We start from the raw sequence: 14,116 nt of genomic DNA on the forward strand, positions 1-14,116 counted from the left end.
GTACTGCTGAGGGACAGAGAGAGGGAGAGACATTTTAGAAGTAGCAAGGATTTGTCAGACCTGACCTGGCTGGTACCTTGCAGGCTGGATCAGCTGGCTCATGTGGGTTGAGGCAAGCAATAGTGTTTGTGATGTATTTTCCACATTGGCAGAAATCATGGGGCTCAGAGTCTGTTCAAACCTCTGGAACCAGGGAGAAGCAACAGTGAATCAGTAAAAGAGAAATACAGGCATGTAATCTACACTATAAAGATCAAAAATCCTTTCCCATCCTTGGGAAGTACCTCTTTCTTTCTTTTTTTTTTTTTTTTAATAAAGATCAAAAATCCTTTATCATCCTTGGGAAGTACCTCTTTCCCATTTACCTACCCCCTCTCTGCTCTGTTCCAGTTCGTAGTCTAGTGTCAGTGATTGCTGAGCCCCCTGGGCTGGGAATATGACCTATAGTATCCTCTGAACCATTGTCCCAGCTATGGAGTGGGAACAAATGAACAAACAGGGAAAAAATAATCTGCCAGCTCCCCTAAGCTAGGAACTCAGGGCAGGCAGAGTCCCTTTGTGTAGGTACAGACAAAAGAGGCCCATGGATGTTGAATACTTTAAAACACTGCCTAGACCTCTGTGGGCCCATTTCAACAGCATAGACAGTCATTAGCACAAAACAACAGGGTATATACCTGAAGCCTATTTTCAACTGCAACAGCTAAGGAAGAGTGGCAGATTTATGACATTTGACACCACAGTTCCCATTAAACATGGACCTCATCTATCCACGTCAGTGGCCTAAGGACTGTTGGCTCCATCTACATCACCTAACCATCTGCAACAGGGGTCCAAGAATAATTCTTCCCACACAGTCCTTAAAGCAAACAGTACTGGGTACCCAAAGTCCAACCACAAAGCCCACCTAACTATGCAGTCTAGGGAACAGGGACATATCTTATACCAGGGTACTCAAGAACAGTCATCAGCCCACTTATTTGCCCAGCATATGACCCCCTAGTGCAGCCGGGTACCTGTGCCTGCTCCAATCACCCCTGCACATCTAGAACTGTAGGTGAAAGCCCACACCACACACTTGGCAACCAACCAACCTGGATGCCTGAGCCGAGTCATCACAAGAAAAGTAAAAGGATTCCTGGCTCACATACCTCGTAAGAGCTCTAACCAACTGGTGACAAAATGATAGAGCATCAAAACAACCAATATTCAAAGTATCTCACCTGAGCAGCCTATTTGGACATATCAAAACAAAACAGAACAAGAAGCTAGGACACAGTAAACAAACAAAATAAATAAACACAATAACTTACTGAATAGAAAAACAATTGAAAGAATTAACAAGGATAAAATCTGGTTCTTTTAAAAGATCAACAAAATCAGTAAACCACTGGCCACACTGACAAAAGAACAACAGAAGAGGAAGCAAATAACTCAAAAAAGAAATGAGGTGGATGATATCACAACAGACCCAACTGAAATTAAAACAATCATAAGAGAATACTGCAAGAAATTTTACTCCAACAAAGTTGAAAATCTAGAGGAAGCGGACAAAATTATAAAAACACACTACCTACCTAAACTAACACAAACAGAGGAAGAAAACTAAATAAACCTATAATGAAAGAAGAGATGGAGAGGTAACTAAAAAACTCCTTACAAAAAAAAAAAAAAGTGCTGTCCCTGATAGCTTCTCTTGATAATTCTACCCAACTGTCAGTACAGTTAACACCACTACTACTAAAGGCATTGCAGAGCATACAGAAGGATGAAATACTCCCAAACTGACTCTGAAGCCAGCATAAATCTGGTACAAAAACCAGGTAAAGACACCACAAAACAAGAAAATTACAGACCAATATCCTTCAAGAACATAGTTGCAAAACTCCTCAACTAAATTCTAGCCAATAAAATTCAACAACATATCAAAAAATTATTCACCATGACAAAGCAGGATTCGTATTAGGTATACAGGGATGTTTCAACCTTAGAAAAACAATCAATGTAATCCAACACATAAAGAACACAAATGATAAGAACCAAATGACCTTATCATTTGATGCAGCAAATACATTTGACAAAGTCCTATACCCATTCATGATAGAAGTTCTCAGCAAAATAGGAACAGAAGGGAAATTCCTCAAAATCATAAAAGCATTTACGCAAAGCCAACAGCCAACATCATCCTAAATGGAGAGAGTCTGAAAGCATTCCCCTTGAGAACGGGAACCAGACAGGGATGCCCTTTATCACCAAGCTTATTCAACATTGTGCTGGAGGCCCTAGCCAGAGCAATTAGGAAAGAAAAAGAAATGCAGGTCATCCAAACTGATAAGGATGAATTAAAAGTAACTCTATTTGTAGATGATATGATTTTATACACACACACACACACACACAAAATGCCAGGAATCCACAAGAACATTGTTTTGGGTTTTTGAATAGAAGATTTTGGGAAAATATCAAGATATGTGATAAACATACAAAAATCAATTGGATTTCTGACAACAACAAAGAAAACTTTGAAGAAGTCACCATATCAATACCATTTACAATAACATGAAAGAAGATAAAATAGCCTGCAAGAAAATAAACCTAACCATAGATGTAAAAGACCTATACAAAGAAAACTACAAGACACTATTGCAAGAAACAAAAAGAGATATACATACGTGGAAAAACATACTTTGGTCACAAATAGGAAGACTCAACATTGTGAAAATATCACTTCTACCGAAAGTGATCTACAGATAAAATGTAATCCCGATCCAAATTCTGAGGCATTTTTTTTAAAGAGATGGAGAAAAAAATAACCAAATTCACATGAAAAGGAGGGGGCCCACATAAGTAAAGCACTGCTGGAGAAGAAAAGCAAAGTGGGAGGACTTATGCTAAGTGGTTTTAAAACCTGTTATACCACCACTGTAGTCAAAACAGTTTAGGATTGATACAACAACAGATACATAGACCAATGGAACAGAATTGAGAAACAAGATGTAAGTTTATGTACCTATGAGTAGCCAATATTTCACAAGGGCCTAAACTCCAATAAATGGGGAAAAGACAATCTCTTTAAAAAATGGTGCTGGCATAACTGGATATCCAACTGCAAAAAAATAAAACAAGATCAATACCTCACACCATGCACAAAAACTAACTTGAAATGAATCAAAGATCTAAACATAAAATCTAAATTGTTAAAGATTATGGAAGAAAAAATAGGGACAATGATAACAGTCCTAATGCATGGCACGAACAGTATAAAAAACATTAGTATAAAAGCACAAAACCAGAAGAGAAATTAGATAGCTGGGAGAGCCTAAAAATGAAACACTTATGTTCAACCAAAGACTTCATTAAAAGAGTAAAAATATTACCTACAGACTGGGCAAAAAATTTTGGAGTATGACATATATGAACAGGGTCTAAACTCTAAAACCTAGAAGATACTGCAAAACTTCAAAAACAAAAAACCCAATTTAAAAAAAGGGCAAAAGATATGAACAGGCACTTCACCAAAGAAAATATTCAGGTGGCTAACTGACAGAGGAGAAAATGCTCACAATGATTAGACATTACATAAATGAAAATCAACACTATAATGAGATACCTTCTCATCCCAACGAGGCTAGTATTTAAAAAAATAATAATAATAAATGTTGGAGAGGTTGTGGAGAAACTGGAACGTTATACACAGCTGGGGGGAATGTAAAATGGTAGAACCATTTTGGAAATTGATTTGGCACTTCCTTAAAAATCTAGATAGAAAAAAAAAAAAAAAACATGCAATTCAGGATTTCGACTCTTTAAAATATATCCTGGAAAAATAAGAGCCAACAGAAAAATAGATAGGTTCACTGCAGCACTGTTCACTTTAGAAAAAGATGGAAACAATCTATGTGCTCATCAAAGTATGAGTGGATAAGTGAATTATTTTATATTCACACAATGAAATACCACACAATAAAGAACAATTATGAATCTTCAAAACATCAAATAACATGGATGAATCTGGAAGGCATTATGCTGAGTGAAACTAGTCAGTAGTAAAAGGACAAATATTGTATGAGACTACTTTTATAAAACTGAAGAAATGGTTTAAATACAGAAGAAAACATTCTTAGGTGGTTACAAGGGTGGGGAAGGAAGGATAGGTAAATTCACTAATTAAATAGTAGACAAGAATTATCTTAGGTGAAGGGAGGGACAACACACAATACAGGTGAAGTCAGCACAAATGGACTAAACCGAAAGCTAAGATGTTTCCTGAACACAACCAAATGCATCAAGGGACAGAATAGCAAGAGTGGCAGTCTGAGGACTGTGGTTTCAGGGGACATCTAAGTCAACTGGCATAACAAAGATTATTAAGAAAATGTTCTAAATCCCATTTTGGTAAGTGGCATCTTAAAAACTTGCAAGCGGCCTATCTAAGATGCATCAATTGGTCCCAATCCACCTGGAGTAAAGGAGAATGAAGACACCAATGACACAAGGAAAGTATTAGCACAAGAGATAAAATGGGCCACATAAACCACAGACTCCATGAGCCTGAGACCAGAGGAACTAGATGGTGCCCACCTACCACCAATTACTGCCCAGACATGGAACACAGCAGAGAGTTCCTGATGGGGCAGAAGAAAAATGAGGTGTAGAACTCAAAATCATGAAAAAAAGACTAGACTTAAAGGTCTGACTGAGAGTGTAGGAGCCCCAGAAAACATGGCCTCCAGACTCTCTGTCAATCCAGAACTAAAACTATTCCTGAAGCCAACTCTTCAGACAAAGATTAGACTGGGCTATAAACACAAAATAATACTTGTGAAAAATGTGTTTCGTAGTTCATGTAGATAATTTTTTTTTTTTTTAATCTACATAAGACTAAATGGGCAACTCCTGTTCGAAGGTGAGATGAGGAGGCAGAAAGGGATAAGCACTGGTGGAATGGACACAGGAAATCCAGGGTGGAAAAAGGGAGTGTGCATTCACATTATGTTTATAGCAACTGGGGTCACATAGCAATAAGTGTAAAAATTTTGTATGAGAAAATCACTTTAGCGTAATGTTTCACCTAAAGCATAATAATAAAAAAGTGAAAGTATAGAAAAAACAAACTGTATATCAGAGTATGAAATTTACTAATTTTGTTCCGTATGACAACGTTATGGAAATGGGGGAATATTGAGTGGTCTGTCCTAAAGGTAAGGTATTTTAATCCAGACTCCTGGGTGGGACAAACTGAAAGCTAACTGAGACTAAATGAATCTAAAAGAAACAATCACTGGTGAATACAAATTGGTTAGAAAATTGACAGACACACTAGATATGTTCTTCAGTTTTCAAGTGCTTCAGACATAATTAACACATAGCTTGGTGTCTCCTCAGGGAGAGCTGTAAACGTAGAGAGAAAGCTGTAAGTTGCTCCCACTGTGCCATGCTAAGAATTGCATGGGGTGTAAAACAGATTCAATACAGGTAAAAGGTAAAAATTTATAGGCAATATCATGTTTTACCATTTTCGAGAGTGTTTTAATGTTTTTTTCAAGGCCCCATTTCTTTATTCAGTTCTACTTTCCACCATTATTCCTAATATGTTCTATATGAGACAAATGTGGATTTCATGTATTCACTTTTATCATTAATGCTATGAAATTTAATCTCTGCATTCATTTGCTAATAGTTGACTCAGAAACTGTTCCACTCATAGTGTTCAGGAATAGATACATGTTAGATAGATAGATGATGATAGATAGATGACAGATAGATAGATAGATCGATAGATAGATAGATGATAGATAGATAGATGATAGATAGATAGATAGATAGATAGATAGATAGATAGATAGATAGATAGATAGATAGATAGATAGATAGATAGATAGATAGATAGATAGATAGATAGATAGATAGACAGATAGATAGATAGATGATAGGTAGGTAGGTAGACAGACAGACAGGTAGGTAAGTAGGTAGATAGACAAGTAACACCAAGGAAACACTACAATTATTTTCATGTATCATAGACACATTCAAGCATTTAATTCTCATTTATGCTTCCTAACAATACTGCCAGAAAGTATTGGAAATATGATTTTTCAGGTGGGGATAAACAGATTCATATAACATATGTTTTTTGCCCAAAGTACCATTTTGTATACATTACGAATGGAGGTATAAAAAAAAAAAATAGCAGAGGCTATATCTATATAAAAATAGCTCTAGGGGTGTTTTCATGTATAAAGACAAACAAACCTCATTGTGATCAATTATCTGCCTATCTATCTATCTATATATATATATATGGACATATACATGAAATTATATATCTGTCTTGGTCATCTAGCGCTGCTATAACAGAAATACCACAAGTGAATGGCTTTAACAAAGTTTATTCTCTCACAGTCCTGTAGGCTAAAAATCCTTATTCGGGGTGCTGGTTCCAGGGTAAGTCTTTATCTCTCTGTTGGATCTGGAGGAAGGTCCTTGTTGTCAGCCTTCCCTTGGTCTGGGAGCATCTCAGCTCAGGAACCTCAGGTCCAAAGGATGCACTCTGCTCCTGGGGCTGCTTTCGTGTTGGTATGAGGTACCCATATCTCTCTGTTTGCTTATCTCTTCTATATCTTAAAAGAGATTGGCTTAGACACTGGCTAATCTTAGATAAAAAAAAAAAAAATCTTATAGGTCTCATAAATATAACTGTTGCTAATCAATTTTATTATTTTTTTCTTTAATCCAACTTATTACAACGTAGTGACAAGATTTACAACACAGAGAAATCACATCAGATGATAAAATACTAGACAATCATATGATACTGGGAATCATGACTTAGCCAAGTTGACAGATATATTTAGGGGACACCATTCAATTCATGACGAAATCTATCTAGTATGTTGACTGTTCCATCAATATGACTGGAGAAGAGCTGACTACTCAAAGCAGAGTCGACCTTAAGCACGTAGATGGAGTCAAGCTATTGAGACCTTCATTTGCTGATGTGTCATGACTGAAAAAGAGAAGAAACAGTGGCAAGAGTCCATTAATAATACCCGGAAAACCCAGTGCCATCGAGTAGATTCTGACTCAAGTACCTGGAATTTATAAAGCATGAACCTAGGAAAATTGAAAATCATCAAAAGTGAAATGGAATGCATAGGCATTGATATCCTAGGCATTAGTGAGCTGAATTGTATTGGTACTGGTCATTTTGAATCAGGCCATCATATGGTCTACTATGCTGGGAATGACAACTTGAAGAAGAATGGTGCTGCATTCATCTCCAAACAGAACATTTCCAGATCTCTCCTGCAGTACAAAACTGTCAGTGAGAGGATACTATCCATCCACCTTCAAGAAAGACCAGTAATATGACTATTATTCAAATAATCGAACCAACCACTAAGGTCACAGATGAAGAAATTGAAGATTTTTACCAACTTCTGCAGTCTGAAATTAAGGGAACATGCAATCAGGATGCACTGATAATTCCTGGTGATTGGAATGCAAAACTTGGAAATAAAGAAGAAGGAACGATAGTTGGAAAATATGGCCTTGGTGATAGAAATGATGCCAGAGATTGCGTGATAGAATTTTGCAAGACCAATGACTTCTTCATTGCAAATACCTTTTTGCACCAACACAAGCAGCAATTATACACATGGACCTCACCAGATGGAATATACAAGAACCAAATCTGCTATATCTGTGGAAAGAGAGGATGGAAAAGCTCAATATCATCAGTCAGAACAAGGCCAAAGTATGACCTTGAGTATATCCCACCTGAATTTGGAGACCATTGCAAGAATAGATTTGACACCTTGAATACTAATAACCAAAGGCCAGATGAGTTGTGAAATGACACCAAGGGCGTCACACACACACACAAAAAAAAAAAGTCATGAAAAAAGACAGGATAGAAAGAAAAGACATAAAGTATGTCAGATGAGACTCTGAAATTTGCTCTTGAATGTCCAGTAGCTAAAACAAAAAGAAGAAATGATGAAGAAAAAGAGCTGAAAAGAAGACTTCAAAGGGCAGCTTGAGAAGACAAAGAATTTTGATAAGATTTGCAAAAACCTGAGATAGAAAGCCAAAAGGAAAGAACACGCTCAGCGTTTCTTAGGCTGAAAGAACTGAAGAAAAAATACAATCCTTGAGTTGCAATTCTGAAGGATTCTTTGGGAAATATATGAAATGACCAGGAAGCATCAAAAGAAGATGAAAGAAGCATGTACACCAAAATAAATGGTTGTTGTTCAGCCATTTCAGGAGGTAACTTATGATCAGAAACTGATGGTACTGAAGGAAGGAGTCCAAGCTGCACTGAAGGCACTGGCTAAAACAAGGCTCTGGGAATTAATGAAATACCAATTCAGATGTTTCAACGAACAGGTGCAGGACTGGAAGTGCTACTCATCTATGCCAGGAAATTTGGAAGACACCTACCTGTCCAAACAACTGGAAGAGATCATTATTTATGCCTATTCCCAAGAAAGTTGATCAAATCAAAAGTGGAAATTATTGAACAATATCATTAATATCACATGTGAGTAAAACTTTGCTGACGATCATTCAAAAACTGTTGCAGCAGTGTAGTTACAGAGAACTGCCAGAAATTCAAGCCAGATTTAGAAGAGGACATGGAACCAGGGATATCATTGCTGATGTCAGGTGGATCCTGGCCGAAAGCAGAGAGTACCACAAAGATGTTTACCTGTGTTTTATTGACTATGCTAGAACATTTGACTGTGTGGATCATATCAAATTATGAATAACATTGTGGAGAATGGGAATTCCAGAATGTTTAGTTGTGCTCATGAGGAACCTGTGCATGGATCAAGAGGCACTAGTTCGAACAGAACAATGGAATACTGCATGGTTTAAAGTCAGGAAAGGTGTGTCAGAGGTATATCCTTTCACCACACCTATTTAATCTGTATGCTGAACAAATAATCTGAGAAGTTGGACTATATGAAAAAGAACAGGGCATCAGGATTGGAGGAAGACTCATTAACATCCTGTGTTATGCACATAAAAAAATCTTTCTTGCTGAAAGTGAAGAGGACTTGAAGCCCTTACTAATGAAGATCAAAGACCACAGCCTTCAGTATAGACTACACCTTGACATAAAGAAAACAAAAATCCTCACAACTGAACCAATAAGCAACATTCTGACAAATGGAGAAAAGATTGAGATTATCAACGATTTCATTTTCCTTGGATCCACAGACAACAGCCATGGAAACAACAGTCAAGAAATCAAAAGATGCATTGCACTGGGCAAACTGACTGCAAAACACCTCTTTAAAGTGTTGAAAAGCATGGCTGTCACCTTGAGGAGTAATGTCTGTCTGACCCAAGTCATAGTGTTTTCAACTGTCCATGTGAGAGCTGGGGAATGAATAAGGAAGATTGAAGAAGAATTGATGCCTTTGTATTATGGTTTTGGAGAAGGATATTGAATATATCATGGACTGCCAGAAGAATGAACAAATGTGTCTTAAAGAATAACCAGAATGCTCCTTAGAAGCAAGAATAGAGACACTGTGCCTCACATACTTTGGACATGTTATCAGGAGGGATTGGTCCCTGAAGAAGGACATCATACTTGGTAAGGTACAGGGTGAGTGGAAAAGAGGAAGCTGATCTATGTAATGGATTGGCACAGTGGCTGCAACTATGGGCTCAAGTATAACAACGATTGTAATGATGCCACAGGACTGGGCAGTGTTTTGTTCTTTAAAACAAAGGGTCACTATGAGTAGGAGCCAACTCGTTGGCTCCTAACAAAAACAACAAGAGAGTAGGGGGTCAGCAAGTAAAATGAAGACCATCAATGAGATGGACTGGCACAGTGGCTCCAAGGATGGGCTCAATGACAACAACGATTGTGAGAATAGTGCAGGACCGGGCAGTGTTTCGTTCTGTTGTACAAAGGCTCGCTATGAATTGGAACTGACTCAATGGGCACCTAACCACCACTAAGAACTATATTAACATGGAAATTTCTCAGACTGATAGAGGGCACTCATAATCAACATACAGCTACCATTATGCATGCTATGAGCCATTGAATAAATTTTCAGGAAGATCAGGAACACAACATGTAAATCTACCCTTTCCAAATCTATCAGACATTTTAGTGGATGTTCTAGAAAACAGGATAAGGCAATAAAAAATAAACCAATAGAAAGCATTCAGATTGGAAATAAAGAGGTAAAACTTTTTATTAATTGATGACATGATTTTTATGCATAAAATCTAATAGAGCCTACTAGGGTTATATATAGTATTAAAAAGTTAACTTAGCATTTCTTTGTGAATTGGCTTTCAGTTTAGTGGCCAATTTTAAAAAAAAAAACCTGTTTGAATTTAAAGTGGGTTTTTTTTTGCATTTACTATATAGATACATTTGGGTATTTCATAGATATAACACTGGTAATGGATTGAATTGTGTCCCCGCAAAAGATGTTTCAACTTGGCTAGGCCAGGATTCACGGTAAAGTGTCCTTGTCCAACATTTTGTGATCAGATGTGACTATTCTATGTGTTGTAAATCCTAACCTCTATGATTTTAATGAGACAGGATTAGAGCTAGCTATGCTAATGAGAAAGACTCAATCAACAGGATTAGGATGTATTTTGAGTAAGTCTCTTTAGAGATACAAAAAAGTGAAAGGAGCAGAAAGGATTAGGACCTCACGCCATCAAGAAAGAATCTCTGCTAATGAAGCACATCCTTTGGACCCGGGGTCCAGGAGCTGAGAAGCTCTTAGATCAGGGGAAAATTGATGACAAGGACCTTCCTTCAGAGCCAACAGAGAAAGAAAAACTTCCCCTGGAGCTGGCATCCCGAATTCGAGTTTCTAGCTTCCTAAACTGTGAGATGACTCAGAATCCACTTGAAGCCAAAGGGTAAATGCTGAGAGAATAAACTTCTGTTTGTTAAAGGCATCCCCTTGTGGCATTGCTGTTATACCAGCACAGACATCTAAGACAAACACGAAAAGCAAAATCCATAAAAAGCTTGTCCACATCAAATTTTAAAACTTCTGCTTGTACAAAGACACTTGTGTAAAAACAAGTTATATTTTGGGAGAAAATATTTTCTAATAATATATCTAATAAATGAGTTATTTCTATAATGTGTACCCACACCCAAAACCCAGTGTCATTGAGTCAATTTGCTTCCTTTTCTTTTTTTTTTTTTTTCATTTTTGAGAACTCTGTATACAGAGTTCTCAAAACTGAAAAAGAAGGAAAAGGTCTACAAAAATGGTCATAAAAATAAACAATAACTTATCCAAAGAAAACATGTAGCTGGCAATTATAAGCATATAAAAATGCTCAGCATCATTCTTAATTAATAAATTTCAAGTTAAAACAATAATGATGTACCTCTTTACATCTATTAGACTATCAGGTAGTTGGTAAATACATGGAGGAACTGGAACACTCGTGAACTGCTACTGAATAACTAAAATGGCATAAACACCTTAAAAAATAATTTGTTTTAAACATTAGGGTCCACGAAGCCTAACCATAGTTTTGAAATGAAATTTAGCCGTTCTATTCATATCTATCTAACCAAGGGACATGACAGCACTTTTCCTTATAAAGACATGAGTACAAAAGTCCATAGCAACTTTATTTGTAATAGTCAAAAAGTAGAATTAATCCAATTGTTCATCTACTTGAGAATGAATAAACAAATTGTGGTCTATCCAAGAAAACGAATACCACTCAACAGTAAAATCTGCTGAATTATTGTTACATGCAAATATATTGATGAAAAGTACAAACCAATACACTGGACTTTGTCAAAATGAAAACTACTCACCCTTAGACATTTATCCCAGAGAAATTAAACCTACGGTCATACAATAACCCTTATACAAATTAGTAGACAAGTGGTAACCTTGGTGAAGTGAAAGACAGTACACAAACAAGCCAAAATCCTAAGCAGACTGATGATGGCACTTGACCATGAAATGAGAAGCAAGGGTAACATTTCTGTTCCTGTGGTCAAAAACAAAACTAGCAAACAAACAAACAAAAAACCCTGAACAATAACAGCAACAATGGCAACAGCAAACTGGAAGTGATACCTCACATATGCGCAATGCATTGCTTTCATTCTATTTAAGACTGTTAAATAATACAATAAGAAAGTGTATAAGCATTTCTGCATTTTGTCATCCATTTGAAAAGGCCACTGTAGAAACGGGGAATATCGACAGTTTATTTTATGGATACAATATTTTAATCCAGATCCCTGTGTGGTAAAAATGGAAAGTTAGTAAAGAGCAAAATGCAAGAATGTATGAAGTAGATAAATACAGACATGTATACGCTATATGATTGAAAACTTGCTTACTGGTAAATACGAATTGTCCTGGACTATTAACAGACAACACCTAGATATTTTGTTAGCTTTTAAGTGATTCAGGAACTATCAACAAATTGCTTGGCATCTCCTCAGGGAGAATCTCCACGGATGAAAAAAATTCTATAAATTCGTCTCACTCTCCATGTTAAGAAACAATCGGGGAGTCAAGGGAGAGACTTCATTACAGGTAAAAAGATAGACTATTTCTATATTTTAGTAATATCCAGAATGCTTCAGTGATACCTGCAAGGTTCTGCCTTTATTCAATGGCAAAGTCATTGTAAAATATTAGGATTTCTGAGTCAGTTCTGTGTGCATTCTACATTTCCATTGTGCCTGAGACTAGGATCTCTCTCCCTTTTTCTGTCATATTTTTTTTCAAATATTCACACTTTGTTTCAGAAATTAAATGCTCATAAGCATCTATGAAACATTATATGGCTAAATAGCATTTTACTTTATACAAATAACTTTATGAATAAAAAGATACAAAAAAAAAAAAAAGTCCTGGATTCATATTTGCCTCCTAGCTACCCCATGTGTGTCAGAGAGCTGTGATCCATTGGTTTTTCAGTGGCTGTGACTTTTTAGAAGTAGATCTTTCTTTCTTCTAAGGCGCATCTGAATGGACTCGATTCCCCAAACTTTCAGTTTGTAGCCGAGTGCTTAACTGTTTGCGCCACCCAGGTAGCCTAACTATGTGAATAAAAGAGCTTAAATATGAAAGCGTAGGAAGCATACATAGTATTAAAAAAGTACTGCAGCAGAATTATGAAGCTGGCAGGTGTTCAGCCGCCAATGTCGATGTCTTTCAAAATCCTTAGTTATATATTGGCTCTAGGCTCTTCTTATGTCCCTCTCAAGTGCAATTTAAATCTTTAATGCATATTTAAATAACTGCATAAATGTGCAGTTTTGCTAAACTCTCGCTGAGGAAACAAATAAATCCCCATCCCCCATCTCTTGTTGAGATAGGAAAGGCAACTTTTGGAGTTTACGAAACTTTAAGTAGCCCGATTGATGATGATAGTATAATTTATACCAAAAATGTATAACTTTATGAAATGAGGACGAGATATTCAACAAAGATAGTAAACTATGGGAAATAACATGGCGCTCTCCATAGAACTCCAGAGCTGTTGAGAGGAAGTCCACTTTCTTTCCCCAGTCTTATATGAAAAGCAGTACTTACTAATATAAGTCCTTTTTTTCTTCAGCCTTTCATCATTGCAACCAAACAAGATTTATATTGCTTTTATTGTATTCACTGAAGATAGTTGATTTCCTAATTGTAATACCTACTGATACCCAACTCAGTACTTCTTAAAAAAAAAAAAAAAATTCTATTTTTTCCAGTCAAAGATTCTTAAAAATATGTGTCAGCACTCTTCTCGTTTCCTTCCTGGCTTCCCTTTTTCCATTAGTCAGGTTTCCCAGTCCTCCTTGTCTTCTCGTTCTTGCTCTTTTGGCTACAGTATTTGATTGTTTTAAGAGGCACATTCTTCACAGATTTTATTGTTTAATTTAACAGCCTCGACTGTTATTGGGCTGAAAGGTGGCCACTCAAACCAAAACCAAACCCACTGCCATCAAGTAGATTCGGACTCTTAGCGACCCTACAGGACGGAGTAGAACTGCCCCATAGAGTTTCCAAGGAGTGCCTGGCGGATTTGAACTGTCAACCTCTTGGTTAGCAGCTATAGCACTTAACCACTTCGCCACCAGGGT

This window comes from Elephas maximus, chromosome 7 (genome assembly GCF_024166365.1).
Source record: "Elephas maximus indicus isolate mEleMax1 chromosome 7, mEleMax1 primary haplotype, whole genome shotgun sequence".
Lineage (NCBI taxonomy): Eukaryota > Metazoa > Chordata > Mammalia > Proboscidea > Elephantidae > Elephas > Elephas maximus.